The sequence below is a fragment of the Staurois parvus genome, unplaced genomic scaffold (genome assembly GCF_062004578.1).
Source record: "Staurois parvus isolate SC_StPar_1 unplaced genomic scaffold, SC_StPar_1.0 ptg000539l, whole genome shotgun sequence".
Lineage (NCBI taxonomy): Eukaryota > Metazoa > Chordata > Amphibia > Anura > Ranidae > Staurois > Staurois parvus.
In genome coordinates, this window is record NW_028318335.1 from 243,904 (window position 1) to 253,476 (window position 9,573).

Genomic DNA, 9,573 nt, shown 5'->3' on the forward strand with positions numbered 1-9,573 from the left:
TACCGCCTCCTCATGCTGCTGCCAGGTCCACAGTCTCTCATGGGTCCCTGTACGGCCTCCCATTGCTGCTGTCTCCATCGCCACACTCTGCCATGTGCCACTTTCAGGTCTCCTTACACTGCTGGTGTGTTACATTTTTTGTCATAGGGTGCTGGCAGATTACGGGCCTCCCATTGCTGCTGCCAGGCCCCTAATCTGCCATGGGCCCCTATACCGCCTCCTCATGCTGTGACGTTGCAACAAGGTGGAATTCAACCCTACATATGTTAGACCGCCTTTACGAACAGCGAAAGGCCATCACAGATTTCCTGATGTTAAAAGCGGATAAAGGTACTCCCTGTGTAACTTCGATGTCAGCCATTGGCAGCTCATGCGTGACACCTGCGCTTGCTCAGGCCCTTTGAGGAGGCCACGCTATTCGTGAGTCGGCAGGACTATGGGATGAACGACGTCATTCCTCTGTTGCACGTCCTGGAACAAATGCTGTTAACAATGGCTGGTCAGAGTGCGGTAGACGTGGCGCACAGATCTCAACGCCACATGACCTCTGTGGGGGCAGGACAGGAAGAAGAGGAGGAGGTAGAGGAGGACATTGGTGCTCAGGAATTATTGAGTGAAATGGGTGGTTTTTCCACTCAGCGGACAGGAGTGGAGGAGCAGGAGCATCTGGTAGAGGAGGAGGAGACAGAGGACCCAGACGCACCGTGGCAGTATGCTGTGGAGATGGAGGCAGGGAGTCCCTCGCATTCCTTGGCACAAATGGCCCATAGCATGCTCGCTTGCTTGCGTAGCGACAGCCGAATAATAACCATCAGACAGAGGGATGACTTTTGGCTGTCCACCTTGTTGGACCCTCGCTACCGTTCTAAAATGGTGGCCTTTTTCACACCTTTTTTTTTACATTTTGTCATAGGTTGCTGGCAGATTACAGGCCTCCCATAGGTGCCGCCAGGCCCCAAATCGGCCATGGGCCCCCGTAACGCCTGGTGACGCTGCTGCTGAGCCCACAGTGTGACCTGGGTCCCTGTACCGCCTCCCATTGCTCCCACTCTACCATGTGCCACTTTGAGGTCTCCTCACACTCCTGCGTTTTTCCATTTTGTCATAGGTTGCTGGCAGATTAAAGGCCTCCCATAGGTGCCGCCAGGCCCCAAATCGGCCATGGGCCCCCGTACCGCCTGGTCACGCTGCTGCTGGTCCCACAGTGTGACCTGGGTCCCTGTACCGCCTCCCATTGCTCCCACTCTACCATGTGCCACTTTGAGGTCTCCTCACACTCCTGCGTTTTTCCATTTTGTCATAGGTTGCTGGCAGATTAAAGACCTCCCATAGGTGCCGCCAGGCCCCAAATCGGCCATGGGCCCCCGTAACGCCTGGTCACGCTGCTGCTGAGCCCACAGTGTGACCTGGGTCCCTGTACCGCCTCCCATTGCTCCCACTCTGCCATGTGCCACTTTGAGGTCTCCTCACACTCCTGCGTTTTTCCATTTTGTCATAGGTTGCTGGCAGATTAAAGGCCTCCCATAGGTGCCGCCAGGCCCCAACTCGGCCATGGGCCCCCGTACCGCCTGGTCACGCTGCTGCTGGTCCCACAGTGTGACCTAGGTCCCTGTACCGCCTCCCATTGCTCCCACTCTGCCATGTGCCACTTTGAGGTCTCCTCACACTCCTGCGTTTTTCCATTTTGTCATAGGTTGCTGGCAGATTAAAGGCCTCCCATAGGTGCCGCCAGGCCCCAAATCGGCCATGGGCCCCCGTACCGCCTGGTCACGCTGCTGCTGGTCCCACAGTGTGACCTTGGTCCCTGTACTGCCTCCCATTGCTCCCACTCTGCCATGTGCCACTTTGAGGTCTCCTCACACTCCTGCGGTTTTCCATTTTGTCATAGGTTGCTGGCAGATTAAAGGCCTCCCATAGGTGCCGCCAGGCCCCAAATCGGCCATGGGACCCCGTACCGCCTGGTCACGCTGCTGCTGGTCCCACAGTGTGACCTGGGTCCCTGTACCGCCTCCCATTGCTCCCACTCTGCCATGTGCCACTTTGAGGTCTCCTCACACTCCTGCGGTTTTCCATTTTGTCATAGGTTGCTGGCAGATTAAAGGCCTCCCATAGGTGCCGCCAGGCCCCAAATCGGCCATGGGCCCCCGTAACGCCTGGTCACGCTGCTGCTGAGCCCACAGTGTGACCTGGGTCCCTGTACCGCCTCCCATTGCTCCCACTCTGCCATGTGCCACTTTGAGGTCTCCTCACACTCCTGCGGTTTTCCATTTTGTCATAGGTTGCTGTATGGCCTCCCATTGCTGCTGCCTCCACCGCCGCACTGTGGCTCCAAACACTGGTTTTGGCCCCGTGACTGGCCAAATGAGTGAAGTGTGCGGTGATTCTAAGATCGACGGCACTCATCTGCATGTCATACTGACTGACAGTATTATTTCTCTTCCCCAGCAGACTCCAAGGGCATTTAAATTAAAGGTACAGTGTTCTGCACTAATATTAAGTCTCTCTGAAGCCTAGAAACACCCTTTTTTAAGTTAAATTCACAGCGAATATATTCGACTCGAATCGAATATTTTCCACGAATTCGCCGAATCAGTCGAATCGAATTTTTTAATACTTCGCTCATCTCTACTCTTCACCCATCACTTAAAACTTTTGTGGAATCCAAATAATCCTCTCTAACTGTACATTACTTAGTGTATTTTCAATTTTAACCAAACTTTTCCCTTCCGAGTTATAAGTCCAATCTACCACCCGTGATAATAATACCGATATATAGTACTTCCTCATGTTTGGCAAGTTCAATCCCCCTTTCTCTTTGTTGTTACATAGGATCTCACTTCGAATTCTAGGTTTCTTGTTAGCCCTTATAAACCTCAATATCATTTTTCTTATTATCTTAAAAAAGGATCCTGGTAAATATATGGGGAGCATTTGGAACACATATAGGATTTTTGGCACTACCACTGCCTTAACCAGGTTAATAGGACCTATCCAGGAGACCCCTCCTATTGAGAGTCTTCTCAACTCATCCTTAACTTCATTCATGGGATATAATTAGCTTGATACAAATTTTTTATTGAAGGGGTTAGTTTTAATCCTAAGTAACTTAATTTTCTCTCTCTCCATATAAAGGGGGAGTTTTTTTTTAGGCACTGTGCTTCTACCTTTTATGAATGGATGTTCAAAATCTCAGATTTTAACAGATTTATTTTCAAATTTGATAACTCCCCATATCCCTTAACCTCCTTAGCGGTGTTCCCGAGTGTAGCTCGGGGTAAAATTTCTATACCAAAAGCGGTAACCCCGAGCTACACTCGGGCTCACCATGCGGCGTTTTCTGGGAGTCCCTGTAGCACTTACCTTGTCCTGCGCTCCCACGATGGGTCCCCTGCAGCGTCCCCGGCCATCTCCTCCGGCGGATGCCGGCATCTGGCTTCCGTGTTCCGGTCCCTGCGACGTCGGAACGTTCAGGCGGCAGAACCGGCGGGAAATTTGAAATTTTTAAAAAATGACATTTTTGCTGTCATTGCTTTTTCACTGCATTTCACATACATTGTGTCCCCACTGCTTTGTCCGGCGCCCTGCCTGAATTTTGACTGTTCTTTCTGCCTGGAAACTTAGAAAAGTCCATGGCGGCCAAAAAGCGTCCCTTTACGTCAAAAGCGGTTTTAGAACAGCGATAGTAAATCAGAACCACTTGCAGAATTGAGTGATAATGCTTTGTGGGGGAAATTCGTCATCAGACACTGAAAACGATTTTGCGACTTTGCTCAGCGATGTGCGAATTTGCCTCTGTATTTCAAATTTCAGTGTTTTTGGTTTGATTATATTATTGAATTAAATTTATTATTATATTATTATTTTTTATGAGTATTTATTAAATTATAATTTATGATTTCGTGTTTCAAGTTTTATCATATCCGGGATGTTTAATAGACTCTTTTTCGGATAGATTTCAGTGAGTTATTCCTAAAAATTACAGCCTACAATAAATAACTACATATTTCCATGCAAAAAAATGGTACCGCTTTCAGCACAAAAAAAAGGAAAGAATCAGACCGCCGAGGAGGTTAATAATCCCATTAGGTTAGGCAGTGTCATTCTGGGATACACAATGTAAAACAACTTGTCATTCGCATACACTGCTACCTTATGTTCTACTTCCCCCAACTTAATTCCACTAATATCTATATTCTTTCTTACTATTGCCAACAATGGTTCCAGAGATATGACCAACAACAATGGCAACAATGGTTCCAGAGATATGACCAACAACAATGGCAACAATGGTTCCAGAGATATGACCAACAACAATGCCAACAATGGTTCCAGAGATATAACAAACAACAATGGCGGCAATGGGCACCCTTGTCTAGTACCACTATACCTTTTAATGGATCCCCACAAGGACCAATTCACTTTCATAGATGCAGAGGGTCTGTTATAAAGTCCTTTTATCCATCTTGCCATTTTGCTTCCTATTCCCAGTACTTCCAGCATATTAATCATAAATCCCCAGTCTACTCTATCAAAAGCTTTTTTTGTGTCTATTGACAGTATAATTGCCAACTGTTTCCCTTTCTTTACTTTCTGTAAGAGTAGCAGTGTTCTTAAACCATTATCTCTTCCTTCTCTTCCTGGAACAAATCCAACTTGGTCTAGATGCATCCACTCTGGCATCAGTTCTTTCAACCTAGCGGCAAGTACTTTCACAAATAAGTTTGTATCGATATTCAACAATGATATTGGTCTATAACTAGCGCATTGCGCACTGTCCTTCCCTTCTTTAACAACTTGCCTACCAGGCACTTACACCCCTTTATTTACCAGGCCAATTTTCAGCTTTCAGCGCTGCCGCACTTTGATTGACAATTGCGCGGTCATGCAACATTGTACCCATATGAAATTTTGATCATTTTTTTCTCACAAATAGAGCTTTCTTTTGGTGGTATTTAATCGCCGCTGAGCACTTTACTTTTTGCGCTATAAACAAAAATTGCAAAAAATTTGAAAAAAAAAAAAAGTTTCTCTGTTTCTATTATCAAATTTTTCAAACAGGTAATTTTTCTCCTTCACTGATGTGCGTTGATGAGGCAGCAATGATGGGCACTGATAGGCGGCACTGATGGGCACTGATAGGCAGCACTAAAGGGCACTGATAGGCAGTACTAATGAGGTGGCACGGATAGGCGGCACTGATAGGCAGCACTAATGAGGTGTCACGGATAGGCGGCACTAATATGCAGCACTGATAGGCGGCACTGATAGGCAGCACTGATAGGTGACACTGATGATGGGTACTGATAGACGGCACTGACTGGCATCACTGCTGGGCACTGACTGGCGGCACTGACTGGCACAACCGCTGGGCACTGACTGGTGGCACTGACTGGTAGCACTGCTGGGCTGCACTGGTGGGTGGCACTGGTGGGCAGCACTGGTGGGTGGGCACAGGTGGGTGGCACTGGTGGGCACAGATGGGTGGCACTGCTGGGCACAGGTAGGTGGCACTTCTGGGCACAGGTGTGTGACACTGCAGAGTGGCACAGGTGGGTGCATTGCTGGGCACAGGTGGGTGCACTGCTGGGCACAGGTGGGTGATCTGCTGGGCACAGGTGGGCGGAGCTAGTGGGCGCACTGCTGGGCACAGGTGGGCGGAACTTGTGGGTGGCACTGCTGGGCACCGATCATCAGTGCGCTGATGATCGGTGCCGATCCTCGCTCTGACAATTGCCGGTTCTCGGCAGTACTTTCCTCACGATCTGACAGCGTGAGGAAAGTGCAGCCGAGAACCGGCAATTGCATTTCCCTGTGATCAGCGTGTCATTGGACACCGCTGATCACGTGGTAAAAGGCCGCTGTGATTGGCCTTTTACCACATCACGTGATCAGCTGTGTCCGTAGGACACAGCGATCATGGAGATCGCCGGGTGCGCGCCCCCTGGGGCGCGCAGGAGAGCGCGTTCTGGGAGAACGTCATATGACGTCCACCCAGAACTGGCCGGCCGCAGTGCAGCCGTCATTCGGCTATCTGCGGTCGGCAACTAGTTAAGGACAACTGTTATATGTGCATGAAGTGATTTTCACAAGTTAGCTTGCAGCCTCTTGTATGTTTATTCTTACCTCCTTGCTGCTCTTGTTACCTTCACATGTGTGTTTGTCTGTGCTCACCTGTGGGCGTTGTCTGCTATCGCTTGGGTTTTATGTCCCATCACTTCCTGACCCGCCTCCTAGCTGGCTTGTCTATTTAAGACATGCTCAGTTTGTCCCACTTTGCCTGAGCAAAGTCTTGTTGTTGGAGCTCCCTTGTGTTTCTACGGTGAATCCTATATAGTCTGTGCACTGACCCCGACTTCGTTCCTGACCTTGCTTGTTTTCTGCCTGTCCTGACCTCGAATTGCCTACTGGATTCCCTGTGTCTTCTCCCGTTGTACCCTGCTCCCGCTAGCGGTCTCCTCTACCTCCGCTGGGTGTACCCGGGGGCCACGACCTGGTCCCAGCCTGCTCCAAATCCATCCCCACCATCAGGGGCCCTGGTGAACAAGCAGGCTGGGGCTTAGACTCCACGCCCTGGGGAACCCCAAGTTGTGGATCAAAGAGATGACTACCACAGGTGCTGACAGTTTGCTCAGGCCATGAGCTCCTCGGAGACATCGCGGCCTCTCCTGGAACAACTTCAGGGTTTGGTGCAGAGAGTCGATGTCCAGCAGGCCTATCAAGAACACATTATGCACTGTCTGCAGGAACTCTCCTCCTGGTTGGATCAGCTACAGGCTGTGTCCACTTCCTCAACCTCTGCTTCGGCTTCTGTTCCGGCCCCTGCTCCGGCTCCTGCTGTTCCACCTTCCGCTGTCCCCCCAGTGGAACACCATCCCTCGAGACTCCAGCTGCCTCCACCGCCTCACTTCTCTGGTGATCCCAAAGCTTGTCGAGGCTTCATCAATCAGTGCTCTATTCATTTTGAACTAGCAGCCGATCATTTCCCTACTGATCGTTCCAAGGTGGTGTACATGATTTCCCTCCTTTCAGGTGAAGCACTGGCTTGGGCCTCGCCACTGTGGGAGTGCCAAGACTCCACTATCTCCAGTCTCCCAGGCTTCCAGCAAGCTTTCCGGAAAATCTTCGATGTGCCTCTTGGAAAGGTCTAGTGGACCGTAATTAGCCGGAAGAAACATACCCACCATCCTGGATTACTTGATCGCTCTTAGCATCCAAATTGATGTTCGCTTCCAGGAACAAGATCTGGAAAAATCTGGTCCACGTCACTCCCAAGTTGGTTCGTTTGCTCCTGTTTTCCAAAAATTTCCTAAACCACCTACCTCCACAGCTGGGACAACTTCTGAGGAACCAATGCAGTTAGGCCGAACACACCTCACTCCACAAGAGTGATCGCATTGCCTAAGACTTGGTCTATGCCTTTACTGTGGGGCTAAGGGTCATGTAATTAAGTCTTGTTAAGTCTGTCCGGGAAACTCTCGGGTCTAGGTCACTTTGAAGGAAGAGATCTAGACCAGAACCTGAACTCCGCCTCCTTCGCTCGATTTGTTATACCTGTCTCCATCCATTGGGCTCTGAACTCATATCAGATTTGGGCTTATGTGGACTCTGGGGCAGCCGGAAATTTAATCGAACAATCCTTGGCCACTGAATTGGGCATTCATCTTGTTCCCTTGATGACACCCCTATCAATATCTGCAGTTGATGGCTCTATCTTGGCCTTAGGACCTCTACGCTTTCGAACTAACAGCATAACTATGCATGTGGGCGTTCTTCTTTGTGAGGAAATCTCCTGGTCCTTCCTAAGTCTTCAAGTCCCATCATTAAACCTTTCCAAAACCGAGCTCCTAATTTTCCCCCCAGCCCTCGCCCCCACCCCCACCCTCTCCATCACGACCAACAACGCCACCATCAGTCCCACCCCGCAAGCCAAAGTCCTAGGTGTCACTCTAGACTCAAACCTGTCTTTCCAACCCCATATCCAAACGCTGGCAAACTCATGCAGGCTCCACCTCCGCAACATCTCCAAAATACGTCCGTTCCTAACCCCAGACACTACTAAACAACTCATTCACGCTTTTATTATCTCACGACTCGACTATTGCAACTACCTTCTCACTGGCCTACCCCAACACAGGCTATCCCCACTTCAGTCTATCCTGAACTCAGTGACCAGACTCATCCACCTTACCAACCGCTCCGCATCTGCCACCCCCCTCTGCCAATCCCTCCACTAGCTTCCGATTGCCCAACGCATTAAATTCAAACTACTAACACTGATGTACAAAGCCATTCACAACACTGCCCCGAACTACCTCACCGACCTGATACCCAAATACCACCCAACCCGCACTCTTCGCTCCTCACAAGACATCCTACTATCTAGCTCCCTGGTCTCCTCCTCCCAAGCCCGACTGCAGGACTTCTCCAGGACTTCCCCCATCCTCTGGAACTCACTACCCCAATCCATCAGACTGTCACCTACCCTTCTCACCCTGAAAACCCATCTCTTCAGGGAAGCCTACCCCACCCTCACCTAACAGCCGATCTCCTCCACCCCTCCTGCCAGGGAAATAATAATAATAATCATTCTGGGACTTCCATGGTTGCAGAAACATGCACCCTATCTTGACTGGAACTCTGGCCAAGTATTGGGGGTCACAATGCCATCAGACTTGTCTCCCTAAAGTGTGTCCTCCTAGCTGTGTACCCGGGGCTGAGGTCATCACCTCTCCAATACTCCCTCCACACTATCAGACCTTCCAAGATGTCTTTTGCAAGAAAGCAGCTGACTGTTTGCTGCCTCACCATCCCTATGATTGTGCTATTGACCTCTAATCTGGGTTTTCTCCGCCATGAGGTAAAGTTTACCCTCTCTCTATTCCTGAGACTCAAGCCATGTCTGAATACGTCCAGGAGAATCTGCAGGAAGGATTTATCCATAAGTCCAGTTCTCCTGCTGGGGCTGGCTTCTTTGTGGAGAAAAAAGATGGTACGCTACGACCCTGCATTGATTATAGAGGTCTCAATGCTATCACCGTTAAGAATCGGTACCCTTTACCTCTAATTTCTGAACTCTTTGACAGACTCCGAGATGCTTGAATTTTCACTAAGCTAGATCTCAGTGGAGCATACAATCTGGTTACGATCTGTGAGGGTGATCAGTGGAAAACAGCATTCAATACCAGAGAGGGGCATTATGAATATCTTGTAATGCCCTTCGGCTTGTGTAATGCTCCAGCCGTCTTTCAGAACTTTGTTAATGGCATTTTTTCTGATCTTCTCTATGTTTGTGTCATTGTCTATCTGGATGACACTCATTTTTTTCTCCAGATTTAGAAACTCATCGTCAGCACGTGTGTACTGTTCTCCTATGTCTTCGGGACCACCGCCTGTATGCAAAGCTGGAGAAGTGTCTCTTCGAACAAACCCAGGTTCCTTTTCTAGGCTACATAGTCCCGGATTAAGGGCTTTCTATGGATTCTGCCAAACTCCAAGCCATCTCCAACTGGTCTCAGCCCTCTGGGTTGAAAGCCACACAGCGCTTCTTGGGATTCACTAACTTCTATCACCAGT